Here is a 12460-nt window from a genome sequence, read left to right on the forward strand (position 1 = left end):
CAAAGCCAGTGACAGGTACTTCCATTCTGCCCCTCACTGCCCAGCTCCACTGATAAACTACCAGGGGTCACCTCCCAGACAAAAATGCATGGTTTGGGTTTGGTTTCTTTCTGCCAAGGTCCTCATACCTTGCTGCAGATTTTAAATGCCAAACCCATGCAAACAAGGTCTCTGCAAGTCCAAGCAGCACTTACAGCAGTACAGACAGGACCGTTAGGTACAAACTACGGATAACTATTCAACAGAAATTAAATACACTCAAACAGTGATTTTCCATGCCTCAATTCTGATAAAGTGGTTTAAACTCATTTGTAACAGCACATGAAATCTCACAACTCAAATTTAGTGCTTGACTCTCCTGCCCTGCAGGAATCCCTGGAAAGGATGCATGACCAATGTTCTGGCAGACTGGCACCATGTATTTTCTGCTTCTGTATGAGATAGAGTGAGTTCTCAGGTCCAATGTAGTATTATCCCATGATTAAGCTTTGTTTGCATGGCAGTCATACACACCTGGCTGCTGCAGTTCTGTCCCACACGGACAAGGAACCAACTCATTCTCAAGAACTGAGCCACTGACCATCCTTACCATTGCCAGTTGCCAGCAATGGTTTAATTCAGCCCACCCCAATGCTCTTCAGACCTGTGTGTGTATATTCCATTTCACCCACTCTTAAAAAAACATTGAGAAGACTGCTCTGGAACTAACTGCAGAGAGGGATCATAAAAAATATAATTAGGTCAATAAAAGGCTATCACCTCCCATGAGAGAAAGCTGAACACACAACAAAAATTTAAGGCTTGGAGGAAACCTGATACTTCATTCCAGGGCCCAAGCTCCATTCTTTAGAGCATTTCCATGTAGACACTGCCACAAAGAAGTGAATCAAATCCAAACCACCCTGTGTTTATCCTCTTTCTTCCTAGGCCTTTATGTACTGTTGTGTTTCATCCCTTCCCTCCTGCACTACATGCTATGTACTATTGTTTTTTCATCAAATTATCTAATTAGTTTGGGTCCAGATCAACAAAGTACTCACAGCAGTAGGCTAAGCAATCACCCATGAATAACTGGTTACTGGATCAATCCCTTAGACTGTCAGCTCTTCTGAACAAAGACTGTACTTTATTATTCACATGCAGAGCAGTCTGTACACCAAAGGTGTTTGCGGTGGTGTGTTTTTCTTTCATTTGATATTTGTTTAATATCTGTTTCCCCCCCCCATCTCCAAGTGGTCAATCCTCCCTTTCCCTGCCCCTTTCCCTAGAACCTTCCCTGTCATTCATTCTAGCCCCCTCCTCAGCTTCCAGATGTTAGTTCTGCCCTAAACTCCTCCCCTGCTATTCCCTCACTGGTTGCTGTTCCTACACCCCTCCTCCTGAGTTCTGTATAAAACCTCTGCTCCCGCCCCCGAGGGGGTCTTGGGGCTCATGGAATAAAACCATCCTGTTCACCCCCCAAGTCCCGTGTCGCCTTCGTCTGTCCCCGCGCGCCACGAACTGAACTGCAGAGCTTGCAGGGGGAAAGTGGCCGCCCGTTCTCTTCCCTCACCGCCCAGCACGGCACGGCTCGGAGTGCCGCGGCGAGGAGCGCGTACCGCGCTACAACAGGTGTTAGATACATAATTCATTTAAAAATAATAATGGTACACTAAGAATGAATAACATGCCAGCAGGAAAGTTCCCTGACTGCACAACCATCAGTAACTCAGAAAGGCTCACACACAGCTGAGGCTTGGAAAACCAAATGGATAACAAAGGCAAAGGTTTAAGGCAGAGCTAAGAGTACGAGTTGCAATGCTACTCCCAAAAAATTGTCAAGAAGAATCTTCAGAACTCTCTGTGCCCCAGATTTGTGTTCTGAAGAAATACCAAAGGAACAACTATTATCCTGCTCCTACTTGATATACTCAAGGATAAATGAGGTCTTGGAAATATGAGGACAATGTAATGTATATTAAACATAGGTAGTATGTAACTGCATAATGGCACACTTTTCAATGTGAGACACCTTATTGTGTTTATTGTTTATAGATGATATCTCAAAATCTGCAACATACTTGAAACAGCCACTTCTGCACCCCAGTGTGTGGGGTGTGTGTAACATCATGTGAGCTATGCATTGACAGACAATTTACATTTACAGAACACAGAGAGGACACTAGAACAGAAAATGTTTTCTGATAAAGTGTAAACCTATGACATTGACCTTCCAGCTGCACCATTTAATCCAGCCTAGACCCTCCACCAACTAAATATTCATGACTAGAATGACCTCTGGGCTCTTCTTCACACCCAGTTGTACCTAAAAGCCAGAGAATTAACCCTTTTCACATGCCAATGATTTGGGGGAGTTGTCTTCTCCTCTTACTATTGTGCCAGTATGCTTTTTTTTCATGTTGCCATCTACAATAGCCTGGCTATTCTTCTTTCATATTTAAAAACCTTTATGCAAATCAAGCTGGTAGCACAACAACCTAAAGTTCTTGCATTAATGTAGAGTATTATTCACATATAAAAATTCCATTTAAATCCCATTAAGGTTATGACATAAATCCAAACAAACTAGAAAATGCACAGTTAAGGTGGAAAACTGACATATGTCTTCCAGTCTCTTAGCAGAAGAAAGCAGAATAAGAAACCTATTAGTGTGTCACCCAGTTGGAGCAAGACAGGGAAGCACATATGTTACCTCCCTGCCTTTTAACTGCTTTTCCATTGCATTTGGGATTCCTTTGTTTTATTTTTCCTTAATGCCTGTGTCCCAGTGTGAGGGATCCTAGATCATTTTTGTCTGTAAATATTTCTGGACAATATCCATTCTGAGACACAAGAAAGGCAGCCACTACAAAACAGCTGTAAGCTGGGGGTAAAAAATCAGATAAGCAGTTTATATTTTTCTGGAGGTGTTTCTGGTGGTTAGTAAAAGTCAGTGACACCTATGACATTGTTTTGCAAGTGTCCCAATTAGCAGCACTGCTGCTGCAAGCTGGAGGCACCTACTTTTGTTCTCACATGTCTCTCCCTTTGAATTCCTGACACTTCATAGTAATGAACAACACAGCAAGGTCTTGGAAAAGACCAGAATTATGCTTCTCCAATATTTAAAATGCTCTCAGCATGGCTGAGCTGAAGGAATGGGTGCAGGCATCACTGTCTTTTGGATAATCCAGTACACCTTATGAGGATGTGGAGTACAGTGGTGCTCCTGGGCACCTATAGCTTGTGCTTCACACGCTTCACATGTGCTTCCATAAGCAGATGGATCTCTCTGTCTGTTGTGCACAAAATTTCATCCTGTAGACCTGTAATAAGAATAAGGGGAAAGAGAAGAGGTTGATTGAGCTTTCAGCTGCATTAGTCAAGCTACAGATGCTGGAGTTAGTTGTGAAATTTCAATCAGAATCAAGTCCAGAGTATGTGCCACTCCATATGTTTGTTACATAGGCAAGTATGGCATAGTGGGCTGTTACTGGAAAGTGTGGAGTTTATTCTTTTTCTTTGGAGTTGAAAGCAACTTGATTGCAGTTCTTCTTTTTGGTAAGGATTAGTGTATAGAAGCTGGTTCAGGCAGTGAAGCTGTTGTCTTGACTAGAATCCCAAGTTTGATTTGAGTTAGCCATTCATAAGACAGATATAGATATGCGCACACACAGGCACACACACAAAGCTTTGAAAGTGGTTCCATCTAGTTTTGATAAGGCTGGGTGATAATTAGGAAAACTGGAAATATTTTATGTTCTGGGTTTGAGACCTGACATGTTTTCCTTCATGTTGTTATTGAATACTTCAGTCCTAAACAGAATGGTATTAATTTGGGATACAGTAGAGTTGAGGATTAGGGTTTAGAGAGGGTGACTTTTTAAATTTACAGTATATTTTCTTTCACTCTGCCTTGAAAAAGTTATTTTTCCCTTCCTCTGTTCTAACCAAACATTCCACTTTGAATAAAACATATCACAGACTTCCATGGAAACAGCAGTCAGCATGAGGAAAGAGTGGATAATGCTCAAGGTGGCAAGAATACCTTCTGCAGCGCCATCACAAGATACAAGATGAACCCTAGCAAGTACAGAAGTTGACATGACAGTACAAAGTTAAACAAGATCACAATGCTTGGGAGAGAGAGGGAGGAAAGGAACATATGTGCCCAAAGCCATCCTTTCCTGCCAGTTATTGAATCCTTGACAAATGACAAACATTCAGAGTCTATTTTGGATGAACCTTCAGGGAAGGTTGAGATAACAGCTTAAATTGCCAAAGTCCAATGTCTTCTTGGACACTTTACATTTCAGATTAATAAATAACTGCAATTAGACAAATATCTGTGAAGGATGAGAGTTGCCTACAAATACATATTGTGCTGAAATTCATAGGAGATGCTTTTAGCCTTTGTCCTCAGAGGCCTCCTTCAAACTATGTTGAACTGCTGCAGAAGTTAGGTCTTCACTGGGTTGTGAAGAAAAATGGATTACAAGGCCAACACTGTAAAACACAGAGATAAAATATGTAAGTAGCTATCAGCTCTGTGGACAGGTATGTTTATGAGAAGACTTTCCTAAAGAAGCAAGGGTTGTTTTTTTTTTTTTTTACTTACTGTAGTAGTCTTACTCTTTCCAACATCCAAGTACTCACTGACTTCTCTTCCATCTTTTCTTCTCCCATTTCTAAATGTTTATGCATTCTCATCCAGAGACTCCTCCAGAGTTCTAACACTATTTTCTTCCACCTAGGATTCCCAGCAGCTCTCTTCCTCAACTCCACCTTATTCACAGCTCAGCTGCTGCAATCATCTGATCTGCTCCATGGCTCACATTGTCCCATCACATATGTTCCCTCCTCATCAAATATAAGATTGCCTTCCACAATTGCCATTTCCACTGCTGCTTATTCTAGGTGAGCATTTGCCACTCAAACCAAATACTTTTTGCTCTTTATGTTTCCAATCCTTCCTTCTACACCACTATTCTGCTTCTCACCTCTACCCAAATATTCTCCTTTCCTGAAATCTCTTTTAAAAACAACATAGAGATGACAGCAATAGGCCAGTTTTGACCTTTCACCTGGAAGGGTCATTGCATTTTTGTAACTTTTCAGGGTATCAGTCTGCAAAGACAAGAACTAGCATACTCTAGTTTTCAGTGCCAAGAATGTAGCTCAGACTCCAGAAATAAAAGGATTAAGGCACTATGGTTTAATAGGTCTCTTTAGGTACAGACAGGCTGACTTCAAAGGTTTGCAGCTCAGTCTGCTCCAACCTTGGTGACATCCATGCCATCCAATCAAACTTGTCACCCAGTCAGATATGCTACTTGAACTCATCTTTATTCTTTCTCCCAAATCTGAATCAACTCAAAGAAACCAGGTAGCTTAAATACTGGGGTTCAGAGGTGAAGAGTTTTAGAATGACTCATTTTGATATAAATGGATGAAAAAGGTCTTACCCAAACAGTTCAGCCAGGAAGTAAAGCATAATAGGCTCCTCAGGAAGGGGATGTTGCTTGAATGGCCAGAGTTGTCAGTCCTGCACACCTCCCCTGCATATGTGAGTGACTCCATTGACTTATCATGCATTCAAATTCAGGAGTAGTTTCTTTAAGCAAGTAAAAGGCTAAGTGATTTGATCAAGGCCACAAATCAGCATGCCAGAGACAGGACTGTTATAACATGCTAGTAAGCCAGTCAGATTGAAAGCTTAAACTCTGAAGACAGGAGTCACCTTTTATATATTTGATGTGTGCCCAGCATAACAGCATTCAGTCCTTGATGCTGATTCTGAGTAGCAGCCTAATGTAGATAGTAAACATTATGTAGACCAATGGGCATTGGACTTTATACAGTTTTTTTAAAAACTCTTGGGATCACAAAAACATCAAAGTTTTAACAGAATAAGGTGTGTTCCCTTCTAAATGTCTCAAGCTATTTTCCTGGATTAATAAAAAGAAAAAATACCCTCCTAAAATAGCTTTTCCATATCAAAATTTTCCTTTCAGATTGTTTTGTTCCCTTTACAACTGTCAGTGAAACCACAGCCTATGAAGCATGAAGAGGAAGTTATCTTGAGTAGCTACTGTGAGAGGAAATAAATGTGGACAGAAAATGAAGAAATTATCACAGATAAAATTAAAAGGTGTTTGAAATATTTTCGCCTGTACTGACCCCAGAATTATGATAATTATGAGGATTAACATGCTCCCTGTACATTACAATATGTTATTTCAGCTGCTGGAGAGAGATGGTGTGCCCACTGACACTGGAGTCCAGCCCACAGATTGATTGCCCATGGAGTCATGAAATAGATGCAGGTGTCCTAAGTGGCACAGTGAAAACACCAGTCTATCAGCAGGGAACAGGCACAAAACAATATCTCATATCCAAGAATGTATCTAAAACCAAACATATATACTCTCAATAAGTTATAAGAGGAGCTTCATTTCTGTCACATCTGATCATCTTCAAAAATTGCATCATTTGACCTTATGAGTTTCTGGATCATCTGTTGCCATCCTCTCCAGGACTTGCTTAACAGATATAATCATTCTGTGGAAAACTTGTATGGGGTTCAACTCCTCCCAGACCACCTTCTACTTTGTTCTTCTCTATGAAGGACTGATGGACAATAAAAAGGGTCACATAAGCAGGCATGTATTTCCTGACAGGAAAAAAAAAAAACAGAAATAGGTGGGCAAACTCTGCAGAGTTATCCTTTTGCCAGCTGTCCAAACACCACTTCACTTCTGAAAGACTAAGCCTCTATATTGTTCACCAAAATTTAGCTCCAAACACATCAGAAGAAGTCTCAGTAAATGAAATTCAGCACACATTCTCCTGTTCTGATACTCTTTTAAGCAACACTGCCTCAGGATACATTAGTTTCATTATCTCTGTGTCTATAATAAGATCTTGGTGCATGACAGCCAAAGATTGCCATTTATCCTTCCACAATGACATGTTTCATTTGGGTTAGTGGAAAGGGTATGTTATAAGAGCCACAGTCCTGTAATTTCTACTCAGTGTCATATCATGGACACAACATTTGGCCCTGAATGCTTCCCATGAGAGGAGGGCTGTTGTACTGATTCAGAATAAATATTGCTGGCTCTTTCAACAAAAACAAAATTTTTACTTTTAGCTGAATTGTACACACAGAAAATTTCTTGGGGGAAGAAAAGTATAAAGAACTATTTTGGAGAAAACTACATCTTTTTCAGCTACATTATTTTTCACTTTTGAGGTGTGTTGCATGTTTCCACACAGAGAAGAAGCACTCCTCATATTTCAGACATACATTTTGCAATAGGAACAAGCAATTAAGTACCAGCTTATTTCTCTGCACCAGTTCTGGCTTGGTTGATGATCAAGACTGAAAAATATAGACTCAGTTTCTCCATCCTTAGTTTCCTGAGCATTTATGAAGAGTACTAAATGAAAAACAGCAAGAATCAGAGCCCCTCCTCTAGATGTCTGTGATAAATATTACAGTATCTACAAATAGATACTTAGCCTCAGCATTAACTAATCCCAAATTAGCATCTCCATGCAGTCAGGCATCTTCAAAGAGAAACTCAAAAGCCTATGCTAAGTGGATAAAGTGATGGAGTTGAATAAAATGGTCAGTAAAAAATAGTGAGAGGAGGCGTATCTGCTGTTTGGCTGAGAATATTTAATGTATGATTTAAAGCTGCTTTAATTATGTGCTTCCAGCTAGAGTTTACCCAGACCTGAAAAGTCCTCTAAGTATTCAGCAATGGTGACATTTAGGGATCATGAGCTAGAAGTGGAAAATTTTCTGAGTAACTGCACTTTCTGATGACTCTTTACAGGCACCAGCACCTTTTGTGTACAAAAAACCAAAGCAAAACAAAAAAAAACCCCAAAAAAACAGGGAGTGGAAACAGCAGAAGATCATACTTTTAAGATGGAGCTGGTTTATTCTATTATGGAAATATTATAATATACATTCTTCTGATATTTTGGAGGACCTCATTTGATGATACAGCAAACCCCTTTCTATTTACTGTGGGCTTGTTCTTTCTAAGGCACACAATATTAATGCACATCACTGTGACAAATTTTAGTACTTTAAGGTCTGCCCACCTCCTTAGTCTAGAGCACCACACACATGAGCTATCTAGCTCAGCTTCACTGTTGAAGGTTTTCTCTTGGCTGTTGGAGGGGCAGCTGCAGAACAGACAACTAGAATACAGTAAGCTCCATAAAAATAATACAGCTGGCACTGAAGCTGTCCCATGCACAGGATTGCCAGGGACCCTGAACAGCTACTCCAGTAGGTTGTCTGTGCTGAAATCCTTTCTGAAAGCAATGTCTGTGAGCTACCATGTCTATGGAAGAGGCAGGGCAGCCTCTCTGGAGTGGAACCACCATTGACATCACTGTCCCACCCAGCAGTGCCTCATCTTGAACATGAATTCACTGGAGACGCCGTGATAATGATCTTCCACTCTTCTTTCCACATATCCCCTTAGTTTGCCTAGAGGGGGATCAAAATGCAAACCCAGTAGTGTGCCACTGAGGAACAATGTTTTGATTAGTATTAAAGATGTGGAAGAAAATTGGTTGGAAGAAAATTACGTAGAGGGACATGCATGTTCCTCTCAAAGACATTTTTAAACACTGTGGAAGAAGATGGGGCAACTTGTATATTTTCTGCCAGTCACTCGAGGTTATACAAAACAACAGAATCATTGATTCATAAAAGAGTCAAGGTTGGAAAACACCTGTAAGATCATTGAGTCCAACCATGTGCACCACTAAACCATATCCCCAAGTGTCATATCTGCACATTTTTTTAACACTTCCAGGGATGGTGATTCTACCACTTCCTTGGGCAGCTTGTTAAGTTGACCAGAAAACAAAGCATCTCTTGTGAGTTTATTTCAAAAATTTGAGTACGTTCATGCAAAACATATTGTGATACCATAACTGATGCAAGACACAATGAATAAAATATTAACATCATTGGTGAGAGACAGGAAGACATTCTTCTGATTAGACATCGCCATGTATAGTCACTTTTGCTGAACCTTATATTCATTTAGGAGAATAATAGATATTAAATCCCAAAGCAGCTTATCCTACAGAAAACACCTAAAACCAGTAAAAAAATATCTCTCCCTAGAAGTGCCTTTTTCTCTCTACAGAGTACAAAGAAATTCTACAGTGAAGGTAATCCCTAAATTATTACCATGTAAATGTCTAAAGCTAGGTGGAGAGAAGCTCACCCTGTGTTTTAGTTCAGGTCAGCTAACCAGAATTGCAAGCAGCAATTCAACTCCCTCCCATGCCTTCATACAATTCTGTTCTCTTTCCACCTGCAGTTTGATGGTCTGCAGAAATCTTCTTTAGTCATGTCAAAAAAGAGCCTCTCTACAGCTCTTGGTGATTACATCTTTTCTTAGCAGTTCCTCATGAAGTGACACAAAGTATCATTCTTTATTTACTTGACCATTAATGAAATTGTGAAGTGACACAGCTCTCCTGGTACTTTATACTACCCCTCAGGAGCAGGAGCAGTAGGACTACCTTATACAGAGGACTACATTAATCCCTTCTGTCTATGCTACTGCCAGTCACACTTTGGGTGAGGCAGAAATCATGGTCTTTTCACAGTCAGACTCTTTCTTCTTAAAGATTTACACTTCCTATCAGCTTGTTAACATACTGCTGCATAGCATTAGGTAAGAATCTATATAATAACAAGTGCTTTGTTTCAGAGACCTTGATTAAAATTTGTAAGATCATATTGATTGCATTCCTAGTAAAAACTGACAGCAGGTTGTGTCAGGTTACCAGTGCAATGGAAATAACAGGAGAAAAGAATCTGGATTAGTTGCATTTTCTCCTATGTATATTCTTAAATTTTGATAGATATTCTTTAGATATATCTAAATCAGAACATTATATTTCACAGTCCTGAAATAACATCACTGGCTGATCCAAGCTTGGTTTCTTAGAAGTGCAGGAGGATGAAGCATACAAGGAGGGATGTAGCAGTCTCCAGGCAGCCCTTCTGCCCCCAGGAGAACAGCAGCAGCATGTGTCCCTTGCAGGACTGACACCCCCAAGCTCAGCTCTGCTGTGACCCCCACGAGACCACTAGCTGTGACCTGAGCTCCGGCCACACGCAGGCACAGCAGTTGTATTATCCAGCTCCCCTCTCCAGAATCACAGCTATCCCTGCTCATCCTTTTCTTTTATTACCTCTGCATTCCCTGTAATTTGAGACACTCTTTCATGGCTATATGAAGCTCCATCTCCTCTCCTCACCCTCCAGCAACTCACTGCTTTCCAGCTTCAGGCTTCCTCTTAGTCACCCTCAGTGCTGTGACACTTTCTGTCTGTGCTTCCTCTCCTTCTTGATATTTTTGTCCAGCCGACAGAAACCATTATATCTTTACTCATCCAGCAATAACTAATTCTTCTTGTCCCAGACAAGGAGATTTTTCCCATCTTGCTCTTCTCTCTGCATATAGTAAATATTTGCATAATATATTAAGTATGTGGGGAAACCTCAAAAGATTTGGTTCAATGCCTTTTGGATAAGCACCTGAAAAGCTTGGCTGTTTGTGCAAACCTAATCCAAACAATCTGATTCTTGAGTTAATGGGCTGGAAATCTTGTGAGAACAGGTTGTCTCACAGTACAAGATTTCTCATGAATTTGCTTCTACTGTTGGAATGATAGTAAAGTGAAAATAAGCTCTTATACTGTTTTGACACTTGTTTTCAAGGATTCAGGACAAAGAGAGAAGAAAGTTACCCAGACTTTTCTAAGCCTTACAAAAGTATCAGTCAGCTTAAACTGATGTTTCAAGTAGAACTCAGAATGGGAGATTACAACTTCCAAGCCAATTCAGCTGTTCTATAGCAGTGTTCACCCACTTTATTGATATGCATCAGGTATTGGTAAAATAATACACTACATACTCTGACTGACTGGCTAATAGGAATCTGTCAAACTAGGAATGCTATAACAGTCACATAATAATAACACAGCACTACAGAAGGTAATAAATTACACACTTGCCACCATCCTTCACGTATTCTATACGGATCATGGAGTTATGGTTATTGGTTGCAGTGTGTATTACCAGGTCCCAGGGTCACCAGAGCAGAGTTAAATGATGTAAGGGAGTAAGTAAAATGATGATCTATGTTCAAAACCAGCACTAGCCTTGGTACCTATTTACCTCATGCAGTATGTTTATATACTAAGTATGAATAATCAGGTTCCTGAAAAGGAAGGGAAAATTGACAATGCCAGGGGCAGAATAGCTCCTTACATTTATCATTAATTTTGGATTGAATGCCTTATTTATTTCTCTAGGTGCTGCAGGTCATGGGGGAATTGCTTATAGTTGGCAAAGTTCTTCACACAGATCTGTAAGACTTTATACATGTAGTACAGTATTTCTTCACCAAAGCTCATCTGCAACCATCATGTGGAAAGAAAGTATTCCAGCAGCTCTATGTGCTGCTCTCAGATACCAGATGAGTCCCAGACCAAAGGCCACAATAATCCTGGCTTTTTGTTACTGCTACTGCTCCTACTTGAGCAAAAGGAGCTATTTCTTTCAATTTAGGCAATGCAGTATTTGTGCTTTAGTTTGAAGCACTGTCCACTTACATTTTATTCATGAATCCTTTCAACTTCATTCCATCTCCATACTTCAGCGTATTGCATATCCACAGATTTGGTAGACCTCAAAGACAATGCTGATATATCATAACTTATACTCCAGGGAAGCACGAGGATGGAATACATAGTGGCTCTGTACAATCAAAGACTGCTTCCAGATTCACAGGGAAGATGGTTCTGAAAAGGGAAAAACAAACATAGTTACACAAAACTGTATTGTTAAAAATTCCCAATTACATAAATCAATGATATTTTACACTGTATATGGATTTATAGACTATTTAAGACTGACTGATACAGCTATCAACCACATATTGTCAGCAAGTTATGCATCTCCTGGTGTCAGGAAAAAAAAAAGGTGAGGGTGTTACTTTTACATCTGAGATGAAATTGTGTTGCGTTTTCAAAGCAGATGTCATCTCAGGAAAAATTATGCTTAGGCAGGCGTTTTCATGTAAATAATTTTCTGCTGGGCAATCTATCACTGTTTGGATTTTTCCTAAAGTTTTATATAAACCCAAAGGTTTCTAAGAAGAGCCGTAATGCTGGGGGAGAAAACAGGAAAGTGGGAAACAGTCTAGAGCCCAAATGGCCCAACTTAAATGATCCCTAACTCCAGATCTCATTTGCTTTTTTATCCTCTTTGTCCCATCTGCCCCCACTGCCTGCTCAAAATATGCATCATGTCCAATTACACCTCTGAAAAGCATCAGCACAGCTTGGCAAGAATTACCAAATAGGGCAGTATCCATTCTCTTTCTAAGCATTCAGTTTGTCACATATTTATTGCAGAGCGTGCTTT

General features: G+C 40.1%; 1 long non-coding RNA gene across 2 annotated transcripts in view; it reads right to left on the reverse strand.

Moving 5' to 3' along the window:
• Positions 1-1620: 1620 nt before the first annotated feature.
• LOC146767916 (uncharacterized) overlaps positions 1621-12460 on the reverse strand; it is a 149667-nt gene continuing 138827 nt past the window's right edge. For both annotated transcript variants that reach the window (XR_014953781.1, XR_014953782.1), the window contains 2 exons: positions 11647-11835; positions 1621-3305 (listed from right to left, as the gene is read on the reverse strand). This is a non-coding gene — a long non-coding RNA (uncharacterized LOC146767916). The remainder of the gene's footprint in view (positions 3306-11646; positions 11836-12460) is intronic.

The sequence above is a fragment of the Lonchura striata genome, chromosome 3, assembly GCF_050655825.1.
Source record: "Lonchura striata isolate lonStrDom1 chromosome 3, ASM5065582v1, whole genome shotgun sequence".
Taxonomy (NCBI): Eukaryota; Metazoa; Chordata; class Aves; order Passeriformes; family Estrildidae; genus Lonchura; species Lonchura striata.